This window comes from Sturnira hondurensis, unplaced genomic scaffold, assembly GCF_014824575.4.
Source record: "Sturnira hondurensis isolate 20B ecotype Veracruz unplaced genomic scaffold, ASM1482457v3 Scaffold0006413, whole genome shotgun sequence".
NCBI lineage: Eukaryota > Metazoa > Chordata > Mammalia > Chiroptera > Phyllostomidae > Sturnira > Sturnira hondurensis.
The window spans coordinates 22,596,184-22,621,673 of record NW_028079044.1 but is presented as its reverse complement, the minus strand read 5'-3'; positions in this window follow the sequence as shown (position 1 = coordinate 22,621,673).

Here is a 25,490-nt window from a genome sequence, read left to right as displayed (position 1 = left end):
AGTCAGGCTCTGGGGAAGGAGGAGAAAGTGGTGCCCGTTCTAGGGCTACACAACTCAGGCGGTCCCAGATTCTTCCCTGGGCCTCAGAGGGACAGACTCACCAGGAGTCAGGAGGGTGGGGCCACTGGGAGCCCAGAGAGTGGGGCTAGTGGGTCTCCCGTGCAGGGGAGGCACCAGTCAGTTCTGTGGAAGTGGGAGGAATGGCCCCTGATCTCAAACCAAATAACTCAGTCATGGAGACCCCCTGAGTCTGGCCAGAACTCTACACCCTGGCCCACACAGCTGACTCCTCAGCAAGGTGCGAGCTCTGCGCTGTGGGAATCCACAGGGTGGGGTTACTGCCTGCCCCCAGCTGATGCCATATGGAAGAGAGTGCTGCACCCAAGAAGGGTGGGTTCTGTCGTGTGGGAGAGCGGACACAGCGGTGCTGGCAGCCCTCCCTTCAGCTCCCTCCCCAGAGCCCTAAAACCCCAGTCTGTCCTCATGTGACTCTACTGCACTCTGTCCTCACTAATTATCAGGGAAATGCAGGTCAAAACCACATGCGATATCCCCTTACACCTGTTAGAATGACTATTATCAGAAAATAAATAACTAATGTTCAAGAGGACGTGGGGAGAAGGGATGCCCGTACACTGTTGGTGGGAACATAAACCAGTGCAGCCACTATGGAAAACAGTACGGAAATGTCCTCAAAAATTAAGAATAGAACTACCATATATCCTAGCCATCCCATTGCCAGATATTTATCCAAAGAAATCCAAACACTAATTCACAAGGACACGTGCACCTTATTCATTATTCACAACAACATGATGGACCTTGAGGGTGTTATGTAAGAAAAATAAGTCAATGNAGGGTGGGTTCTGTCGTGTGGGAGAGCGGACACAGCGGTGCTGGCAGCCCTCCCTTCAGCTCCCTCCCCAGAGCCCTAAAACCCCAGTCTGTCCTCATGTGACTCTACTGCACTCTGTCCTCACTAATTATCAGGGAAATGCAGGTCAAAACCACATGAGATATCCCCTTACACCTGTTAGAATGACTAGTATCAGAAAATAAATAACTAATGTTCAAGAGGACGTGGGGAGAAGGGATGCCCGTACACTGTTGGTGGGAACATAAACTAGTGCAGCCACTATGGAAAACAGTACAGAAATGTCCTCAAAAATTAAGAATAGAACTACCATATATTCTAGCCATCCCATTGCCAGATATTTATCCAAAGAAATCCGAACACTAATTCACAAGGACACGTGCACCTTATTCATTATTCACAACAACATGATGGACCTTGAGGGTGTTATGTAAGAAAAAGAAGTCAATGGAGAAAGACAAATGATGTGACATCACTTATATGTGGAATCTAAACAAACAAGCAAACAAAACAAAACAAAAGGAAACTCATAGATAAAGAGAACAAACTAGCAGTTACCAGAAGGAAAGGGGGCTGGGGGGAAGGCAAAGTGGGTGAAAGGGGATCAGTTGTATGGCGATGGATGGTCACTAGACTTACCAGGGTGAGCTATGTAGTATATACAAATATGAAAGTACAATGTTGCGTACTTGAAATCTATATACTGTATACTAACTTTATCATAATAAAAAGTAATGTTCAATAAAATAATTTGTTTAAGTATGTAAAAGCTTGTGCAAGACAGTAATAGTAGAAAACAATGGAAGAGGGATGCACGCATCCACCATGAATGTTTGCATTTGAGAACAGAACAGAAGCCATTCTGTATGAGAAGCACAGGAAAAGGCACTGCTACAAACTAAACTTTATTATAATACACACTTCTAGTAACTTCCTATCCAAAGGCATAATAAGAAAAAGGGAGACCTTACAATGAAGATCAAGCTATCCAAAAGATGAGTGGTAAATACGGTGATTTTTTTATACGTGGGGTAATTTTATGCTTTACAGCAGGGCCCCAACTCCAGGGTTAGGAACTGGGCCACACAGCAGGAGGTGAACAATGGGTGAAGCTTCATCTGTATTGACAGCCATTCCCCTTCACTGCCTGAGCTCCACCTCCTGTCGCATCACCCACAGCATTACATTCTCAAAGGAGTGCGAACCTGTGCTTTCAAGGCTTTGGGCATTGCTTCTCAACCACAAACAACTCCCAAACTGGGGAGGAGCGGATCCACAACCCGCTTGTGAACAAGCCCAGTGAATCACCTTTGTCTGCACTAGAGAAGGATCCACTGCTTGAGATTGCAAACAACGGCAGCTTTAAAAGTATGTGCGAGACAACTTCAAATCTCCATACTTTCTGGATTCAAGTCAAGGTGAAATATCCTGAGGTTGCCACAGAAGCACTGAAAAGTCTGCTTCCATTTCCAACATCCTATCTTTGTGAAGCAGGGTTTTCTGCAGGGACAGCCACCAAAACAAGACTACGGACTAGACTGGACATAAGCAACACACTTCGGGTGTTGCTCTGTCCCATCACCCTAGGTGGGACTGTCTAGTTCCAGGAAAACAATCTCAGGGCTCCCACTGATTCTGCATTATGGTGAGTTGTATAATTATTTCATCATATATTACAATGCCATAATAATAGAAATAAAGTGCACAATAAATATAATGCCCTTGAATCATCCCAAAACCACCATCCCCAACCTTGCCAGTCCGTGGAAAAATTGTCTTCCATGAAACTGTCCCTGGTGCCAAAAATGTTGGGGACCACTGCTTTGCAGGGACATACTGTGATCTTGGGCTCTGCCCATCATACACTTGTGGTACGTCACATTAATAGCCCCACAGACTTCAAAAATGCCTTGAATGAGAACCACTGATGTAAAACTCCTCACCCAAGAACAGATGATCCTCTTGAACTTCAATGTCTCATCTACTTTGACTGATGTGGAAGCAAGTCTGGGTTCACTGGCAAGATTTGTGAATTCTCTTTTGAGGCCGAAGGGTATAACTAAGTCTATACAACAAATAAAACCCGAAAAACTGGTGTTATACACTAGATACTATGTGATTATTCACAAAACTTAAACACTTAGGTAAATAGCACCATTTTTTTACTAAGTCATGAGAGGTACTTTTAAATTCGAGATTTGCATATTCTGCTTCCAGGAAGTGGGTAACTGCAAATCCTTCACATCAGTACACACTTTGCAACCTGCACATTTATGCTAAAATTCTGGGAATTTTGGAATCTTAAGAGTAAGAGTTCTCATGTGGAAAAAATCTTTCAATGGGGAAAGAAAAAGAGATACTGACATGATCGCAGTTCGATTCCCAGTCAGGGCACATGCCTGGGTTGCAGGCCAGTTCCCAGCAGGGACTCACGAGAGGCAACCATACATTGATATTTCTCTCCTTCTCCCCTTCCCTTCCCCTCTAAAGATAAATAAATAAAAAAAAATTTTAAAAAAGATACTGAGCTACTATCATGCACCAGCTTATAAGTAGGTTGCCTTATATAAGGCAACCTATAAATTATATGTTGCCCTATATAAAGCAACATATAATGAAACAGATTAATCCTAATACAACCCTATAAAATGAGCAATGTAGTCGTTGTCATTTACAAATGAAGAACCTGAGGCTTAGTAAGGTTAAGTCATTTGTCTGAGTCCAACAGCTAGATCATGACAGAGCCAGGTTGTGGGTTCGAATGCAGTGAGACTCCAAAGCCAATGCTAACACCAACCATCATACTACCACCAAACACTCAAAGGGAAGCTACTATAGAAAACAGTATGGAGGTTCTTCAAAAAATTAGAAATAGAACTATTATATCCCACTTCTGGGAAATGAAAGCAGGATCTCAAAGAGATGTCTGCACCTTCTAGTTCATTAAAGCATTATTCATAATAGCCAAGGTACGGAAACAACCTAAGTGTGGCCATCAGTGAAGGAATGGTAAAGAAAACATGGTATATGTACAACAGTGTTCTATTCAGCCATGAGCAAGAAGGAAATCCTAACATTTTCAACAACACGGATGGATCATGAGGGCATTATACTAAGTGAAATAAGCCAGACACAGAAAGACAAATATTGTGTTACCTCATTAATGTGTGAAATCTAAAACAAGCTGAACTCAAAGAAACAGACTAGAGTGGTGGTTATGGGGAGGCTGGGGAAACAGGAGGTGAGGGGAACAGGAGATGTTGGCCAAAGGGGACAGACTTCCAGCTATAAAAATGAATGAGTTCTGGGGATCTAATGTACAGCACAGTGATTATAGTTAATGATACTCTATTATATACTTGAAAGTTGCTAAAAAAAAGAAGTAGGTCTGAAATGTTCTCACCACAAAAAAAATAAATAGTGATTATGTGACATGATACAGATGTTATTTAATGCTACTCTTAGTAATCACTTGCAATATATGTATCTAATCAACATATTGTACACCTGAAATTTATGATAATGCTGCATGTCAACTATGCCTCAAAGCTAAAAGAAAAATAATTTTAAAAAATCAAAAGAAAGATTGCCAGTATGCCACCTCTGGACTTTTTTTTCCAATACCATCCTCCCATCTGAGAGAGGTAGGTGGTATTATCACCAAGAAGAGCCAACAAGTCCAGGAAGACACACCATTGGTCAGGGTCACATCACAAGAGTCTATCAAAAGTGAGATTTAAATTCCAAGCATGTGCTTTTTACCATACCATGCTGTTCTTTTTCAAGAAAGGCGGAGTGTCACATCTGTGGTCAACAACCAGCTAGAAGCTGTTTTCAGGCCCTCGCCTGAACCGATGAGAGAGTTTAGAACAAAGAGCTACAGTTCTTTCTTTAAAAATTTGTTAGATCATCTAAGATGACAAAATCATTTTATTATTCTCAAATAAAAAGATCACTGTTTGCACAAGACTATTATTTAAACAGGCTTTTTGGCTCAGCAGTCTACAGCCATTTGGTTCACCTTTGAGTAATATCCTGATGCTAAATGGTAAGGAATGGGGCAAGATTTTTCAAACAGTGCATGGAAAGTCTGAGTCATATTGTTCCCTTTCTCAGGATTTGGATCATCTCAACTCTCCTGTGATTTCTTGCAGTCCTTTCTCAGTGCGGAGAATCTGATTCGCAGCTTCTGACGAAGCCCTTCGGTGTTTGCCACACTCCTACCACCCCGCTGTCTGTGCAGGCCTCATGGTTCATCCAAAATCTGTGTGCCTGCTTGCATGATTTCCTTTCCAAATGCATGTCAGGGATACAAGATATGAAAGTTAAACAGACTAGAACTCTTCTACACAGCTGGTGAGAATGTAAGTGGGTACAACCCTCCCCCGGCCCCCGCCATTGGAAATGTGCTTAACAGCACCTACCCAGGCCAAACACGTGTATGCCTGTGACCCAGCAGCTCCACTCCTGAGCATCTCCAACCAAAATGGCTCATTCTGAACATCAACTGACATATAAGAGTGTTGCTAGCAACTTACCATAGTAGCCTAATAACAGATACAACCAAAATATTCATCAACACTAGAAAGAGTAAATAAATTATGGCATTGTATACAATAGGATATGACACAGAAATGAAAAAGAAAAAACTACTAAGCTCTCAAGGGCATGGACGGACATCACAGGTATAACGTTGAGTGGAAGAAGCTAGACACAAAATACTACATACTATATTATTTCACATATATGAAGTTTAAAGTAGCTTAAGTGAATCTGTCATGATGAAAGTCTTATATTCAGAGAAATATTACCAGTGAGTACAAGGAAATTTTCTGGAGTTTTGGCAATGATCCAGGTAGTCATTCCATAGTTTTATACACACACGTGAAAATTAAATGATTTAATTGATGTGAAATTTAAGTGATATATGTGTATGTGTTATTACATGTAAGCTATACTGCAGTGTAAAAAATGAAGTTCAATAACTACAATTTAGTTAAGATGCATGAGAAGGCAGAGAAAACTAAATTGCCAAGAATATTGTACAAATAAACTCTGAGAATACAAATGATGGCGAGGGTGCTTCATGGCCTGGAAGGGACTTGGAGGCCTCCACCTGGAAGGTAAACTTGAGCTACATCTACAAGAATAGGTGCTATATGGACTGGCAGAAACACTCCCTGTGGCTTAACTTTCACAAACCACTGAGGATTCATTGGCCTCAGTCTAGGATTCCTCCTTGAAAATGGGGATTCAGTTAATGTGGATGGCTTGAAAATCTACAAGTTCTGAACCATCTGCCTACTGGTTCTCGGCACAACTCAGTCATGGGGGTGGAGGCAGAAAATGAGGACTTCCTGGCTCCCAGTTTTCTGATTTCATGAGTCTAGCTGGGATGGAATCTAAAACTCTGCATTTTTAACATACATATCTCTTTTTAAAAAAGAGAAGAAGCAGGAGGAGGAGGAGGCCACACTTTGAGAAACATCCTGTGACTCCTGCAAACTGGCCCCAAGCTATTTTGAACTAATTCTGAAAACTCCTAATCAGTTCTGATCTTTCTTTAGTGAAACCAATGAACTATGACTTAATGATTGTCTAATTGGAAGAAACAGCCCTGGCTGGTGTGGCTCAGTGGATTGGGCACTGGCCTGTGAACCAAAAGGTCACAAGTTCAATTCCCAGTCAGGACAAATGCCTGGGTTGCGGGCCAGGTCCCCAGTTGGAGGCATGTGAGAGGGAGACAACTGATGTTTCTCTCTCACATTGATGTTTCTCTTACTCTCTCCCTTCCCCCTCTCTCTCTGGAAATGAATAAAATAGAAGAAGAAACACTTTCAGAGGACTGTGCTGCCCTGAAGAAAAATGAGACTGGTGCTCCTGACTGAAAGTTATAGTTACAGGCTTCCAGTCAAGACTGTGCTTGCCTCCTCCCATGACCACGCCAAAATCATAACTAAACTACAGAACAAAAAGCACTGAAACCCACCTGAGGTCTAGCTGAACAGAAGTCCTATAACTAAGGATATACAGAAGAAGCTACACTGAGACTGGTAGAAGGGGTGGAGATGTGGGCTGGTCCCACACCCATGTGTGATGGTGAAATCATGAGGGGTATGTTGGCTGAGGAGTGAGGGCTCCCAGCAGCACACAAGACTCCCCAGCCCAGGGTCCCACTGGCAGGAACTAGTAGTCAAGGCTCAGCCACAGTAGGAGGGCACAGCATCCACACGAGGAAAACGACTGAAGCACTCAGCTCCGGTGACCAGGGAGACTGCACCACTGAGCTCAACGGGACACATACTACATAAGGCCACTCTACAAAGACCAAAAGACACAGTAGCCCTAGCTAATATGTAGAAACAAACACAGGAAGGCAGCAAAAATGAGGAGACAAACAAACAATGTCCGAAGTGAAGGAAGAGACAAAATTCAAAAAAAAAGAACTGAATAAAATGGAGACTAGAAATCTACCAGATACAGAGTTTAAAACACTGGTTACAAAGATGCTTAATAATCTCAGTGAGAACTTCAAAAAAGCGATAAAAAAAACACTAAAATGAAGATAGGAAACATAAAAAAAGAAACAGTCAAAATGAATACAATGACTGAAATAAAGAATGCATTACAGGAAATCAACAATAGATTATATGAAGCAGAAAATCGAAGCAGAAATTTGGAAGATAAGAAAGAAAAAACAATCAGAACATCAAAGAAAAAAAATCCCCCAAAATGAGGATAGTTAAAGGGGCCTTTAGGACAACATCAAGCAAACCAATATGTATATCATAAAGGCACGAGAAGGAGAAGGGAGAGAGCAGGGAATTGAAAATCTGTTTGAAAGAGCAATGACGGAAAAGCTCCCTAACCTGGTAAAGGAAATAGACTCACAAGTCCAGGAAGTGCTCAGAGTTTCAAATCGAGATGAGCCCAAAGAGATCCACACCGATACACCTCAGAATTAAAATGGCAAACGTTGAAGACAAACAGAGAATCTTAAGAGCAGTGAAATAAAAGCAGTTCTTTACCTAAAGGGGAGCTCCCATAAGACTGTCAGCTGATTTCTCAACAGAAACTCACAGGCCAGAAGAGATTGGCAAGCCATACCAAGGGCCTATAACCAAGACTATCATTTAGTATCAAAGGACAGATAAAGAGCTTCACAGATCAGAAAAAGCTAAAGGAGTTCATCAACACCAAACCTGTATTACAAGAAATGTTAAAGGGACTTTTTTAAGAAGTAGAAATAAAGATAAAAAAACATGAATAGTAAAATAGCAATAAATACCTATCTATCAACAATTACTTTAAATGTAAATGGATTAAATGCTCCAATAGAAAGACATAGGGTGGATGAATGCCTAAGAAAACAAGACCCTTACATATGCTGCTGACAAAAGACTCACTTCAGACTGAAAGACACAAGCTGACTGAAAGTAAAGGAGTACAAAACAATATTTCATTTTAAAAAAGGAAAATTTAAAAAGCTGGGTAGCTAAGGTTTTATCAGACAAAAATAAACTTTAAAACAGGTTATAACAAGAGATAAAGAAGAATCCAGCAATCTCACTTCTGAGTGTTTATCTGAAGAAACCCAAAACACTAAATTGAAAAGACATACTCCATAGGTTCATTGCAACATTATTTACAATAGCCAAGATATGGAAGCAACCCAAGTGTCCATCAACAGATGAATAGATAAAGAAGTGGTACAAACAGACAAAGGAATATGACTCAGCCATTAAAAAAGAATGAAATCTTACAACTGTACTCCTGAAACTAACCTAACATTGTATGTCGATTGTAATTGAGAAATTAAAAAAACTATAGAAAAGAAAGCTAATTATAATTAGAATTGCTAGAGGACAGACCCTGCCGCATGTGCAAAAACAAAGACTTCTAGGTACACAACCATCTTGGCTCCTTTGAGGATGCCTAACCTCTCCTGTAAGAAACACAACCTAGCAAAGCCTACTCTGTCCCCATTTCAGTTTCCACGTACTTTGTACCAGGCAGTCTGGACCAACTACAAGTGCCTGCCTCTTGCTGCTGAGTATATTCTTCATCACGTGTCCCTTCAGCCCCCATCCCAGAAACCAGGAATGTGAACACACTGAACTTGGAGTAACTGCTTGGGTGAATTTAACTGGTAAAGCTGGTGAAAATAATGCAGGGTAGTCTCTACCTGTTAAACTAATTTTTAAAAAAATATTTAGATACTTTAATAATGATCTATACTTTAATCATGTTTGCCCAAACAACTCAAGAGTAAATAAAATATTCCTTTTACTAAATTGTAAGACTATAGAATTATTAGGATAATTATCCCATAACAAATGCTAGAAATAAGTGTCTGCCTAGACTTAATTTTGTATACACTTTCCAAAGTATATGCTCTAGACTTACAAAACAAAGAGAAGCATTAATATTTATCAAATTTTACTAATCCATGAACACCTGAGTAGAAAGTGCTAGGTTTATCCTATAATGAAAACTGGACACTTTTTCAGGAGACATAAAAGAATTTCAATTTCTCTAGATACTTTTTTCCTCTGCTACCAGTGAGTTCCAGGGAATGTTGAACTCCTAAAGGAAAACCATAAAAAAATCCACAATCCAGAGAAAACAAAATCAAGCTAGTTAAACTATCACCAATAAGAAATTTAAACAGGAACAATTTTCATTTGCTTGGACTCAAAAGCTCAGTTTTAAAAAAAAACTTCAAAACAAGAGTTTACTGTTTCCCGGACATCTGCAGTTGAAAAGAGAAACACAAAAACAGTTCTGGAAAGTGCTGTAGTTTCCTTCAGACCGAGCAATTTCCAGGTGTGAAGTGGAATACTGGAGTAGAATAAAAAATTAAGGGAACATGAACCAAGAGTTTTTCAGGGTCATATTTATATACAACTTTCTGGTTGGTAACTCTTTGCATAGAAATGTAGCCTATGGCTCTATGTGCTCCTTGTTTGAGAAAAGCCTTGTGACTCTTCTAGGCAGAGTTCCCCCTGACAAGTTCCATACAGACTTCTAGCTCAGAGATCCCTGGGGGAAGGCCGGGCTTAATATTATTCGTCATTGTCCCTCTGTCTGGGGCAGCAGGCAGAGCGAGAGCCTTTGATGGTGAGTGCCACAGCTCAAGAGCAGAACTGCCAGGCAGCTGTGTATGCTCCCCAGACTGTGGAACAAGCAATAAAAAGAAAAGAGCAAGAAAAGAATTGCCAACTTCTTGCAACATGGAGCCGTAACTGTGAGAGCCAAGCTGGTCATTTTTCCACCCAGCCAACCCCGAGGCTGGCATCTGACATCAGTGTGGAGAATGACATCAGAGAGTCTCCAATCACCTGCTTAACTGACAGTTTGCTCAAGAAATGCCAAAGACAGAGAGGCAAGAAAAGAGGCAGGAGAGAGAACTCATTACCCAAAGCCTTTTTCATCTTATTAAATAAGACTACTATTTCAACCAACTAAATGAAGCCAGTCTTACAGAACAAGATGCAAAAAAAAAGCCTTTTCATTTGGAAGTTCCAAAGAGAAAAATAAGACTAGCAAATTTAGGTTCAGATACATCAACTAAAGTTTCTAATTTACACAAAAAATATCTGGCTTTGGCTACTGCTATGGACTGAATGTTTGTTGCCCCTCTAAAATTTATATGTTGAAGTGCTAACCCCAGTGTAGCTGTATCTGAAGGAAGCAGTTAAGGTTAAGTGAGGTCATAGTGGTGGGGCCCTGATCCACCAGGATTAGTGTCCTTATAAGAGAAACCAGAGGGCAAGCCCACTCTCTCTCTGCATGGACAGAGGAACTACCATGTGAGGCCAAAGCCACTGTCTTCAAGACAGAAAGAAATTCCTCACCAGAACCCATCCCCTTCCAGAATATAGATCCTGGAAATTATCAGCCTCTAAGACAGTGAGGAAATAAGTTTCTACTGGTTAAGCCACACAGTCTGTGGTACCTTGTGATGGCAGCCTGAGCACGCTAAGACAGCAGCTAACTCCAACCACAGGAAATGAAGGGCTCCCAGACCTGACTCAACTAGTACTTAAGAGCCAGCCTGGAAATGGGCAGAATCCAAGTCAGTTCCAGATAATAAGGCATTAGGAACTGAGCACTGAGTGGGACACCACTGCTGGGTTGAGGAAATTCCAACTGCTTTTTCTCATCTTTCCATCACTCATTCAGAATTCAGAATCCCGGGATAAGGTGTCTGGTCATCTAAGCCAAGGCCATGTAGCACTCCTGGTTATAGAGCAGGATGTTATAGAACAGCCTATCACATGTGGATCGTCCCAAGACATCACGGTGGGCAAGGTCTTGACTCAAAAGGGTATCAGGATGTTTCTAGACAGGGAGAGTGGTTGCTGGGCAGCCACAAATTTCCAGTGGGCTACCCTTCCCCCGGTACACACATCTCACATACAAGAGGTGCGTTTCTGTGGCTATGGATTCAGAAAGACTGAATTCAAAATTCAGTCTTCGTGTTTATTGTGATTGACTGTTTTTACTGGGGAAAAAATACAACATTTGTTAAGGAGCTTTACATCATGATTGATGCAGAAAGGTTTCTACATGTCAGCGTATACACCCTTTAAAACAACCCACAAAGTAAAATCCTCTTTTTACTTATGAGGCACCTGAAACCCAGAGATTACTTTACTTGGATGGGTCACCCAAGTAGTTTGTGGTGCGTGTAGGATTCGAATTCAGAGCTGTTTCCAAAGAACAGGTGCTTTTCCGGTCTGAGAAGCCACCACACAGGCAGTGTAAGACACAACAGGACAGGGAGGAAGTGCTGGAGGCAACGAAGAATAGCATTTATGGGCATCAGATTTGAATGTGGGAACAAACCCCAGTCACCCAGACTTGAATGCGTCAGAGTGAACCATCCATCCTGACCTGGGGGCTGTGCTGGAGCATTGTCCCCTACACCAAAAAAAGTTGCCAGTTCGATTCCCAGTCAGGGGCATGTACCCAGGTTGCAAGTTGGATCCTTGGTCGAGGCGGGTAGGGGAGGCAACTCATCAATGTTTTTCTCTCACATTAATGTTTCTTTTTCTCTCTCTCTACACCTGACCCCTTCTTCTCTCTCTAAAAAAAAATCAGTAAAAGAAATATATCCTAGGGATGCTCACGAAGGTGAACTTTATGTGTCAACTTGATAGGCCCATGGGGTTCCCAGACTGAACATTATTCCCGGGAGTGTCTGTGAGGCTGCATCAATGGACTCTGTGGACTGATTGTCCTCCCCAATGCAGGTGGGCATCATCTAATCCACTGAGGGCCTGAAAAGAATGAAAAGGTGGACAAAGGAGGAATTCGCCGCTTTTTCTTCCTGCCTGGCTGTCTGCCGCCACTGGAACATGGGTCTTCTGCTCTTCAGCTGGGGTCTGCGTCACCAGCTGCCTTGCTTCCCAGGCCTTTGGACTCAGGCTGAAATCATACCACCAGCTTCTTGGTCTCCAGGGTGCAGGTGGCAGACGACGGGACTTCTCAGCCTCCATAATCACGTGGGTCAACACACACATCCTATTGTTTTTATTTCTCGGGAGAATTCTAATACAATGCTAAAATGAACTAGAGAATGAACGACAAAAGAGCTATTTACATAGTCTCAAAGTACACTCCCAGAAGAGGCTTATTTATAAATGAGAAAGCAGTAACTTTGCAGTGCAGAAGCCCAGCAGACACACCACCTTAACTAAGTAAGCAAAGTTAATATGGCCAGTAATCAGTAAGGAGACAAACTTACATCCTGTATCTCCTGGTATGGTGTACCAAAAAGACCACAGCTTCATGTCTGTGGTATTCTTACCAAAAATCTACAACTTTAATTTAATTATGAAGAAACCTCAGCCAAACCCGAAATGAGGGAGAATCTACAAAATACCTGATCAGTCTTCTTCAAAAATATCAGGATCATAGAGGACAAAGTCCAAGGAAATATTCCAAATTCAAGACAGCTAAGGAGAGACCATTAATAGCAATGTCTAGTCCTCAATTGAATTCTCGATCAGAAAAGGTCATCGGTAAGACAGTTTGTGAAATTTGAATGAGGCGTGTAGATTACAGTAGTATATTAATGTTAATTTCCTGCTTTTGCAGTTACATAAGAAGTTAATATTTGGGGAATTTGGATTGAAGGATATGTAGAAATTCATTGAACTATTTTTGCAACTTTTGTGTGAGTCAAAGTTGTTTTAAACTAAAGAATTTTTTTTATTTAAAAAGTTTAAAAAGTGTGATGTGAAGTTATGAAACTGGTTTTTATCCATGAATCCGAAGACATCTCTGGAAGGAGTACCAAATTATTTTGAGCAGTCTGGGCACCATTTACCTCTCAAGACCAACACATTTTAGTGAGACAGTACTTTTCTGCATGTATAAAAAGCCACACTCGTAAAATAAATTGACTTTGCTTTTGGAAAAAAAAGAAGAACTTTAGGCTTCAAGGAAGTCATTATATGCCTTAAAACTGTGTTTGAGAAATACTGTTACCTGAGTTCCCCAAAGCTTTTCATCAAGAATCCAGTTGCTCCTCTCAGAGTAACTGGGAGGAGAAAGGGGGAACTGATCTAAGCAGCTGTTTCAGGTAAATTTGTTTAACACTCTTGTACCACTTTCTCACGTCCCCAACTAAGTAACTTCTCTTTAATTGAAAAATCTCCTAGTCTATGATTCTCTATTAAATTATTACATTGTTACTTTTTAAAAAGCCACACTTGTGACATTACCAGTCTTATTTTATTATAATCTCACATGTATTTTTTTCTTCACACCTTGTAAACAATTTTCACTAGGTACCATTTGATATACAAGAACTAAGCGACCCCCCATGGCTCACAGAGCCTGTAATGAGCAGAGGCAGAACCGGAAGCAGGTGTCCACCCCATGTCTGGGGCTCCTGCCACCGGGCCACACCGCCTCTTGGGCCTCACTTCCCTTCTGCAGAGCCCCCAAGCCCTGTGTGCCAAGGAGTCTGAGAGCGACCAAAGGAGCCGAAGTAGCGGGATACGGATGACAGACTCCACATTTGTGAATTACTGGGCTGGAAGGTTTACCAAAATCTCTCTAAAGTGAAGAGAATGTTGTGTTTAACGTATGTTAGTTAAATATCTTACATTCTGGGGTAGGAGAGAAGTTAATCCTTTCCCCCAAGATCTGTAATAAGAGTGATAATAGTTAACATTTGTTGAACAATTGCCATTGTCTACCATTGTTCCAACTTAAACTTTATTAGCTCATTTAAACTTGAAATGCCCTGTATCGTAGATACAGTATCTCCCAGTTTTACTGATGAGAAAACTAAGGTAACTGAGACTCTGAGTGCCTTGCGCACAATCACACGGCTCAGAGAGGGACAGGGGGCTCCGTGAGATCGAATCGGTCCAGGGTCTCTCTTCCTAGCATTGCCAAGACGCTTCTGCCTCTCCTATAAAGACTCTCAAAAAGTTCTGTCCTTTTGTAAGTGATGTCCCCTTTATAACACTGCCTTCACCACCACAGCCTCTTTTCAGATCTTGAAGAAGGATTTCAGTTCAAATACTGAAAGCTGGAACATCACTTTGTCAACCACATGTAGTACAGTTCGCTCTGCCCAAAGACCCCCACCTGCAAGAATAAGAGGAGGGGACAAGATTTTTTTAATTGCATGTGTAGTATATGCATGTGTGTGTGTGGTCCCTACCCTCCTGGGTGCTTATTATCTGCTCACCAAAGAAATTCTTTAAAAGTAAAATTTTTTCAGTATCAGGAAAAACAGTTACTTTCTACTCTGTTCATAAGGATTCAATAGGGTGTGGATTAATATCCTTTTTCAGTCACAGTTGGATTCCGATCCTGCACTACTAGTGATCAGGATGCATAATTCTACAGGAATCAGGTCAAAAACAAAAACTTGATTTAGTTGTTTAAAATTATTGTAACCTTTCTAAGACACTTCACAAATGAGACACAGTTAATTTGATAAGCCTTTTGACTAGCTGTGTCTGTTCAATAACAGAATTTTCTCCTGTTACACAGAGATGATATCATTACCCAACATCAGTGACAATTTTAAACCCTGAGTGATGAGATTCTCACTTAACCTACCCCTCTGTGATCAGTAGCAACAAGCTCTTTCCTGGTCGGCAAACCCACTGCCAGCCTCTGAGAAGATGAGACCCTAACCCTCAGCTTATCATTCCCCTGCTTTTCAGTTCAGAGGCACATTGGCCAAATTATGACCCTTCAAGGCGGGTTCACCTCTTGCTTTCTCCTGCTGTCATCATTTGTCTGTGTGAACTCATTTCAATCTAAAGGCTTTGGAAATTCCCTGCACGGTGCGGAAACAGTTCTTGGAGAGGACGGCTCCTCCCAGGTGGCAGGCAGTACAGAGAACAGAAATTCTGACTCCTACTTTGAAGATCCACAAAAATTTCCCAGGTATTTGAAAAAAATAAGAGTCCCAGTGTCTTGTATAATCTCACATGGTATTAAAGGCCAAGAGATACAGAGTATTTGGACCACCAAGCTTTGTTATGGCTATCTTTATAAACTCAGAAAGCCCTGACTAAAGTGTTGAAGCCATGACACCTTCGTAGTAGGCATAACTCTGTTTTTGCCCACTACATACCACACACACACAGACACACACACGCGTACCTTGCACTCCTGTTCCTCTTGTGACTTAGTACATTAAATATAAGTACAAACCCTGAGATGATAAACTTTGTGGGAATGGGGAGAAGTGGGTAGTACAAGAAGACATTAAAAATTAGGGGCCCATAGAACCCTGATTTTACTATTATATACAATATTTATTCACATTTCATATGTTTTTCAAAAGGGCTAATACTAGCTTATCAATGTTTAGTGTTTTTCTTAACTCGGGAATGGGAGACAATATACAGCAACTGGGGAAGAAAACGAGGCTTCTCACAGACTTTCAGAAATGGCTCACAGAACAAATCGCTTTTTTGGTTCCTCTGTTATTGTTTGACAGGCCAGGGCCACAGCATTCACTGTGGAGTGTTTTTAGGGCTGAATCTCCACTCAACCCCACCTGCCACAGCTAAATTTCCCCCAAACACTGGGGACCCACAGGGGACGTTCCTAAGAGGTTCACGTGCCCAGTCCCCAGGCCATCACTGAGGGTTCAGCCTGCCGGCAGCACAACGAAGACTCGCCCACATCATGACCCCCAGAGACCGGATAGGGTTGAATGACGCTCCCACCAGGCTATTTAACCACACCGTGCTCAGAATCTTTTCACCCTGTCTGAATTCCAAAAACTGTTACGTTGCTGAAAAATATCAACATCTAAATATTATTGTATTTTTTAAATCTCCACAAACTGGGAGAATTTCCTAATCTCTCTGCCTCCTGCATAGGGTCACATTTTATCTCAGAGCCTCCCACATTCAAGAATCAGCTCGCAAAAGACATTTACTGCTCCGTGCACGAACCTAAAGGACATGTGAACGTCTTCTCTTCTTCATTTTCCTAGTTCTTACTTTTTCTTTCTTTCCTTCCCGCCCACCACCATCACCCCCCAGACCTACTTTTCATGTTCTAAGTCTCTGGCCTTTCCCTTCCAGGCAATCTATGTAAGATCATAATTTAGGTAGAAGCTGGTAGATGGTAGGATCTCACCAGAATGCTGTGCCCTGTTGAGTCAAAGTAACCGGCCATTGTTGAAATGTTGCCACAGACAAGAATAGAAAACCTTCAAGCTTTCATCCAGTCCTCCAGAGACCCCGCCCCCAGCTTCTCAGAGATACTTAAGAGTTCCACAGAAAACGATTGGGCAAGAAATAATGAAGAAACTATGAAATAATACCATTTCTGGTTTTATCTGGAGGATTTATTAGGGTTCCTCCTAAATTTCATCTCATTAAAAAATAATAAGAGTACCAGGGCTTAAAATAAAGTTCGAAAACATATTATAGTCCAGTTTTCTGTTTTTGCAGATGAATAAACTGAGGCCCCGAGAAGACAAAGGAATGAGATGAAAGTCACAAATTTCACGGGTATCTGTACAGCAAGACCCTGTGATGAAAACTTTAAAAAGATGATCAATGATCTTGATTTAGAGCTGAGAACATAGACTCATAGACTTTACAACCCTTGATTGGCGGGTATATAAGACCTTTTGGGGTTCTTGTATCCCCCTGTGAATGCACCCTCTCTATGGTAGCCCCCTCGATGCGGAATCGGTTGCCGGGGAGAGCGTTGGAGCTCAGCTTCCTGTCTAAAGGAGTCCAACACTGTCCTCTGTAGTAGGGAATGACTGAAAATAGCCCAGATGTCTACCCATGGACAATGGGATACTTTACAGCGACAAAAAGAATGAGGAAACACTTTAGGACTAAAAAAGAATTATTTCCCAGTTTTAGTCTTTGTATATACGCATAAAATATCTCCAGAGAGCTCTGGGGTAGAGAAACTGGTAGAAAGGGGTGGGAGACTTCTTATCTTCCTCCTCCTTGGACCTTTTTATTGGAATCCTCTAAACATGCTCCCCATTGAAAAATAAATAATTTTGTTTCAAATGTTAAAAGTCCCAATTTCAAAAACTGCCTTGGATTTTAGTTTTAGTATCCATGACCCTTTTTAAAATCTAGGATTTGTTTTCTCTTTACTCTCCATGGGTACCTCAATTTCCCTTTCTGGACAAAAGAGAACCACATGTCCCTTCGTTTCCTTGTATAATAAACTTGCTGCTGGCTTTAAGTTCAATTGCCCAAGTTTATAGTATCCAATAAAGTCAGGCATAGAAGATAGCTGCTTCCTGATGTTTTAAAACACCGAGCTTTCGGGTCTCTGGCTCCCTCGCATCCTCCCGTCTCAGGCTGCCAGACTCCCCTGTCCGCGCCCTAGCCAAATGCACCGTGGTCCCACAGCGGTCGCCTGTGAGCCGTTCTTCCAGGCACACTCGGCGAGGGCCCAGTGCTTCTTGCCCTAATTATTAATACCTGGTCACAACGTAGCCCACATCCTTCAAGCTAAACCTTGTTTAGCTAATCGAATCCCAAGAGCAACTGAGATCTTAAACATGTAGATAATGAATCTCTCAGCTGTATTATTGTAGCTAAAAGTGTACTATTGTCGCTAAAATAGGTGTATTATGTTCCTCACTTCATGTTCCCAGAACTGTGTGTGGGTATGGAAGTGGGGTAGTGCGATGAATCTCACCCTGCAGTGCCCCCTACTGGTCATTTTAAGAAGAGGTTGAGAGAATGGAAGGAATGGCCGTGACTTTCTAAATGGTGCCCAGAGAATAATTTTGTGGTAGGGTTGAGGGGTTTCTGCGACACACCCAATCTCACATTGGGTATCATTTTGGTTCATATGCCACCTGGTCACAAGTTACAGAGCATGCTATGAGTCACACTAGTGACAACCCAGTGTCAATGGAAGGGAGAAGTACTTCTAACCACTGAGGAAGGTTGAAGAAAACCCCTCTAGAGAGAGAAACAGAATGCCTCAAATCTTTTTTTAAAGATTTTATTTATTTATTTTCAGAAAGAGGGGAATGGAAGGAGAAAGAGAGGGAGAGAAACATCAATTTGGTTGCCTCTCGTTCGCCCCCAACTGGGGACCTGGCCCACAACCCAGGCATGTGCACTGACCGGGAACTGAACCCGTGACCCTCTGGTTCGCAGGCCAGCACTCAACCCACTGAGCCACACCAGCCAGGGCTGCCTCAAATCTTCATAACACCTCCTCCCTCCTTGTCCCCAGCCCAGACAGGGTGTGACAACAGGACCTAATACTAGTTTTTCTATGCTGAAATTCTCCTTGGATTTGTTTTTCCCCTTACACATTTTTCTTCTCTTTCAACCTGCAATTAATAATGCTGGGAGAGTTAACTGCATTGGTTTTGCATGTGAGTTAATATGATTTCTTGAACCAAACTGGCTTTGTCTAAAAACAACTTGGTTTGGGGTTAGGTTGAACTGAGAGCTCTAAGACTGGTATTGCACAAGAAGGGGGGCCCAGCGCCTCCAGGTATCCAGGGGCAGCAGAGAGACCCTGAAGGAATTCTGTTCTGAAACAGGAATTCTGTTCTGAAGCAGGAATTCTGTTCTAATTAGAACAGAACTACTGAATACATTCCTGACACTGAAAACAGTCCAGGAAACAATTGACATCACCTGGGTCCACGCAGACCCACTGACTGGGAAGACCCTCAGGTGATTCACATCTCATTAAACTTTAAGAAAGATTGGCATGCACTCCACGGCCTCCCAGGTCCTCTCCAGCCGCTCAGCCCACTGCCAGGGATCCTAAAAATCACTGTGTCTGACAGAGTTCAACCAGAGAAACAAAACCAATAGAAGATATTACTAGGAGATTTATTGCAAGAAATGGACTTACCAGATTGTGGGCTAGTGAGGCAAGTCCTAAATCCATGGGACAGGCTGTCAAGGAGGGCAGACTGTAGAAGCACAGCTCAAAGTGCTGTCCGCAGGCAAAATGTCTTCTCTTGGGGAAGCCTCAGGCCTGCTTTTATGACCTTTCAAGGGATTGAATCAGACTCACTGAATCAGCATCGAAACCATGTGAGGAATAATGTGATAGAAATAAGTGCACAGTAAAAGTCCATTTTCCTAATTTTGGCTCCTTCTTATAATCTACAAAAAATGTTTTGCCTTTTTTTTTACGTGAGTAACTATCCAGCCAGCTTCACATTAACCACAAATTTAATAAGCATGTGTTATATTGTTGTCTAAACTGTTACTAATATTTTAATAGCATTTGTTGATAGCTCAAAATCAATGCTCTTGGGGTTTGACTGTTACCCCTGAACCTGGGATGTGATCTTATTTTGATAAAGGGTCTTTACAAATATAATTAATTTAAGGATCTCAGATTAGATCGTTTCGGATTGCCTGGGTGGGTACATACAGGTACCCCAAGGACCCAGGGTTAGGAGTCAGGTTAAACAGGCAAACTGAATTACGGGAGTTTTGACTTGACTTGATCCAATGGGCAGCCACAAGCTCCAGATTAAAGCAAGGATTTTTTAAGGTTAAACTGGAAATAATGGGCGGTATGGACGAGGTGTAAGAGGGGAGCGGGTGGTTTCTGAAGTCAGGATAGCATTTAGACATTTAGTTTTAGGAGTCCAGACACTAGATGAAAAAAAAAGTATGTCAGAGAAAAAAAACAATGGTAATTAATGCACTAGGAAGAAAGAATTTCAACCATTACAGCAGGAAAAAGTAATGCCTCTGTCCAAACTGAGAATACTGGAAAGAAAAGCTAATTCAAATAGCAGTCTACCAATGTCCATTTGAACATCTGAGGCCTGCACTTTGTCGGCACGTAAACAAATTGCCCGGGATTTCATTATCGGTGAGAGGAGTCTGGTGTCTATCTCAGGAGTCAAAGAAAATCTCTGCCCTCTGCTGGTGGTTTTCCATCCTGGCTTTCTTCCCCACCCTCCCACTCTCCACCTGCAGATTTCCCTTTGCAACTAGCAGTCGCTCAGTTACCAGGAAATAACCCTCATCCAGCCATGAACATGTGTTGCCATCCATGTGGCCAGTGGTTGGATGTGCATCACCCAAACAAGAGCCACTGAGCAGGTGAAACAAAACTCAAATAGTTGGGACTTGAAAAAAAACATGCAATTTGCTCTGACACTCTGTTCATGAGATTTTCATGAGAATTCATACGTGGGGTGGCATGAATGTCATGGGATTGGTGGATGTTAACGTCGTGGAGTAAACAGCTGCCAGAAGAAACAGGTAGCAAGCAGATGAGGAGGGAGGGAATAGGCATGAGCAGTGCCCACTGTATGTTTGTCAAACACTTTACCTGAAGTCAGGCAATTTCCAACTACAATTCTGTTCATTTTTTTTTAATTTTTAAAAAATGTTGTTTAAACTCTGTGGCAGTCTATTATAGCAATCATTCATTAAAATAACAATTCCGTAGAAGTTCTAGAATTGAATGAGGCCCAAAATAAGGGCCAGTCAAGGAGCTGGGATAGAACAGTACAGAGCTGGGGAAAGAGCCCCCCTCACTGAGCTCACTCGTCATGAGAATCTGGATAGAATGGGTATGTTTCAGAAGTGTTTACTGGGTGTCTTCCATGTCCCAGGCCCTGTTCTAGGGGCTGGGTGCTGTGGTAAACAAGACAAGCCCATCTCCTGCCTCCTCAGCTGGCTCGCCCCAGGTTGTGTTGAAAATGTCAGCTACTTCCCCTCCCAGTCCAGGCAAAAATATCCAACTGTTGGTAAGACCTCAGAAGTGAATGGGGTATATTCACACAAAAATGTTTAAAAATATGAAGGGTATAAAGGAAACCTTAACCTGCTCAATTGTGTCGCAGTAGCATGAGCTAAGAGTATCAGGAGAGAATGCTTCCTCTTTAAAGGAATTCAGGGATCTTTGTGATGATGGAAGTGTTCTGTACCATGATTATGGTGGTGTTTACACACACCTACACATGTGATAAAATGTGCAGAACTAGTCACACACACACAAATAAATAAATGCATTTAAAACTGGTGAAATCTGAGGAAGTCTGTGGATCATACCAATGTCTATTTCCTGGTTGATATTGTACTCTAGTTAGGTAAAATGCTACCATGGGGGAAACTGGGAAAAGGATTTCTCTGTACTCATTCTACAACTTCCTATGAATCTATAATTGTTTTTAAATAAAAAGTTTTTCAGAAAGGAATTTGAGAGTAAGTAGTGCTACTGTGAGCCTGATCCACCCAAGACAGAGGTGGTCTGACTCTGAGACCGTTGTCAGAATTCTGAGCATGTCCCTAGAAGAAGGAAGGGCGATCCCCGCAGCTTCCTCAGAGTCCTAGAAATCAAGTCTCCTGCTTGGCAGCTCCTGTAACTCTTCCCAGGATGGCCACACCACAGGTACACTTAAAAATCTCTGGCAAACACTGGACCCTAGCTCAGGAAATTCTTCCAGAATGCTTCCCTATAGCCTGCTTGGAGCCTTCTCTCACATCACACGATTCTTGGTTCTCTTGGCTCCTCACCTTGGCTCCCTCTCTGCTTGTTTCCCAGGGTGGAGCTGCTAATGGTGCCCCAGACTCTTGGCACTGACGTAATACTTTGTGGGGCAAGACTGCTCAGCTCCAAAAACTAATGTGTCTCTGAGAAAGAGGGCTGGAGCTCGGTGATGCTCTCTGATTCCCTACTCATCCATGATGAATTATTTTTAATGTCTTTGTTTGGTTTTATGCCCATCTAGCAATGGTTGACCATGCCTTGGTCATTCAAGTGAATTTGCTCACTGGGAAGGAGTGACCAGGGAAAATAACCAACATTTATTATCAAGTTATTACATTTCTTTTTGTAAATCAATTTCCATTGACTGAGTTCATTGATTTATTAGTTCCTTTGGTCAACTTTCTTGAATAGTTGTTCTGTTATCACATAGATAGAGCCTGCAACAGTTTCACATTCTCCTAACCACATGCAAACATGGGTATTAATTAGCTGTGGTTCCTCCTAAGTAGCTCTTGCTCTTAAAACCCTCTACTTCAGGGGATATTTTCAGTATCATCACACGGATTGTCTTTGCAACTCTTTTTCCATGTGTGAATCAGTTCAGAAGAACAACATGTATCTGAATAAATGTATCAGAACTACCGAGTTGTTTCTTCATCTTGCATCACTTGCCAAAGTGGTTTCAGCAGTACTTAAACCCGTCCCTCAGTACTGTAGTTATAACTCCACAGCCAGGCTGCTTGAGTTTAAATACTGGCTCCACCCTCACCAGCTCTGGGACCTTAGTTATCACCACTTACTTACTGTAGGCTTCAGACAAGAACCTCATTCCTCTGAGGCACATTTTGCTTCCTCATCTGTAGAGTGGGTGTAATAGCAGAATTTACTTCATAGGACTGTTGAGAACACTAAATGGAGTAACATACCTAAAGTGCCTGCATGCTGTAGGGTTATATAGTAGTTATTATGACTGCCTGGAAATTAATAAAACAAAGTCGAGGACTGTAAAACTAGGAGGCAACCCCTGTAACTATTAAGCATTGTCACACCAGCAGACTCAAGCTGAGAAATAAGCCAGCCACTGAGACCTCTCTTGCCCCCAAGGCCCTATAAAATTGTAGTTGGTATGCTTGGTGATGAAGAAAGGACACAAACCAAGGCTAAAATTGCTTTTCAAAGTCAAAGCCACTTGTCAAGTTTTTACTTAAATATTATATTATGGAACCAAACAAAACAACTTCCTTAAACAGTGCACTATGGGGTCAAATGAGAGACAAAGGACTCTAAGTCCCCTCAGGCTTAGAAGGGCCTCTAACAATGAGCGTCAACATATATAAAGTTGTCCTTTGGGCGTGTGGAGCTAACCCAATGACATCTTTAAAAGAGTGGGATAAGAAAGAAAAAATGGTACTGTGAAAAAATACTCAGGGAAGGACTTCTGTCAAGATGACGGTGTAAGTAAATGAGGTACTCATACCCTCCCACAACCATATCAAAACTATAGCTACACTATAGATCAACCATCACTTAGAACCACCTGAAATCTGGCTTAATGGAGTCCAACAACTAGGGATTTAAAGAAGCTACGTCGAAACTGGTAGGAGGGGTGGAGATGAGAAATGAGCTGGTCCCATACCCTCGTGCGACAGATAAAAATCAGAAGGTCTATTTTAGTTTCAGAGGCCCACCACTGAGGTGCAGGGAGTCCCAACCCCAAACCAGGCCCCCAGTCTAGGGTTCCAGTGCCAGGAAGAGACATCCCCACAGCCTCTGGCTATAGAAACCATCAGGGATTAAGGCTGAATGGGACAGAGGGCATCAAGGGTCCCATGCTGTTCCTCTTAAAGGACTTGTGCACAGAACTCTCATTGTGGGACTCACTCCCTCTGAACTGAGGCAGCAGCTGGAAAGACACCAGGGATATATGGGGAAAACTGAATTGTCTGGCAACAAGATGGGAGCTGGGAGTCAGCTTTCCCCCAGACAAAAGTGCTGACAGAGACCATTGCTCCTTTCCTAGTACCTCCTCCCACAGAGCTGGCAGCCAGGCACAACATCTTGGTCTCCATCAAACTGGCTCACACTGTTTGCCCTGCCCTGGTGAATCCCTGAGACTCTGCCCCACCCAACTTGTAGACTCACCCAAGCTGCTTCCAATGGCTTTTCCATATAAATAGCCTGTCTTGGCTCCCGCTTCAGACTTTCCAAAATCTCTCAAACAAGCAGCGTCTGGTCTCAGTGTGTCCTATATATCTTGTTAAGTGGCCCCAGCCCTGGCACTAGTGGCAGCCAGCCTTTGTTCCCAGCTTAGCCACACCTGGGCACCTCCAAGCCCAGCACAAGTAGCAGCCATGTGCCAGGTGGTTGTTGCTTATGCCAGGTGATCTTGGGCAAGGCACAGGCAGTGACTGACCGTGTCCTGCACCTTCCAGAAGACCTCAGTGCAAGTGCACCCAGTAGACAGCCTCAGACCACATCAAAGCACCACCCAACCACCTCCGTAAACAACACACTCAAGGGCCAGACTCAGGAGGCACCAGAGCCTTGCTGAATTAAGCCCTGCTCTGTGGGGTAGACCCCCGCACAGCTGATCCTCTGTGGTAGTCAGAGGTCAGTTGTTGAAGCCAGTTCTTGCAGTCAATCAGCCTGGATGTCAATCCCTTCCATTGACATGCCAATAGCAATAGAGGTTCAACTACAATAGGAGGGTATACACGGCCCACATGGAGGGCACTCCTGGAGTACCCAGCTTGGGTGAACAAGAAGGCTGTGCCACTGGACCCTACAGGACATCTACTATATAAGGCCACTCTACCAAGCCTGGGGGGGTGTAGCAGCTCCTCCTAATACCTAGGGGATGTAGCAGCTCCTCCTAATACCTAGAAACAAACACAGGGAGGCTGCCAAAATGAGGAGAAAAAGAATCATGTCCTAACTAAAAGAACAGGAAAAAAAACTTCAGAAAAAGAACTGAACAAAATGGAAACAAGCACTCTACTAGATACAAAGTTTAAAACACTGGTTATAAGGATGCTCAATGAACTTAGTGAGAACTTTGACACCAGAAAAAAAGACATGGAAATCATTAAAAAGAATGAATTAAAATGAAGGATACACTAACTGAAATGAAGAATAATTTATAGGAAATCAACAGTAGAGTTCATAAAGCTGAGAATCAAAACAGTGATTTGGAATATAAGGAAGCCAAAAATACCCTGTCAGAACAGCAAAAAGGGGGAAAAAAGCATTCAAAAAAGTTAATATAGCATAAGGAGCCTCTGAGACAATTTCAAGCATTCTAACATTTGCATCACTGGGGAGCTGGAAAGAGAAGAAAAAGAACAAGAAATTGAAGACCTACATGAAAAAATGACAGAGAAATTCCCTAACCGGTAAAGGAAATTGACATACAAGTCCAAGAAGCACAGAGAATCCCAAATAAGATGAACACAAAGAGGCCCACACCAAGACACATGATAATTAAATGCAAAAGGTTAAAGGCAAAGAGAGAATCTTAAAAGCAACAAGAGAAAAGCAGTTAATATTACCTTCAAAGGAGCTTCCAGAAGACTGCCAGCTGATTTCTCAAAAGAAACTTTGCAGGCTAGAATAGATTGGCAAGAAAAAATCAATGTGATGAAAACCA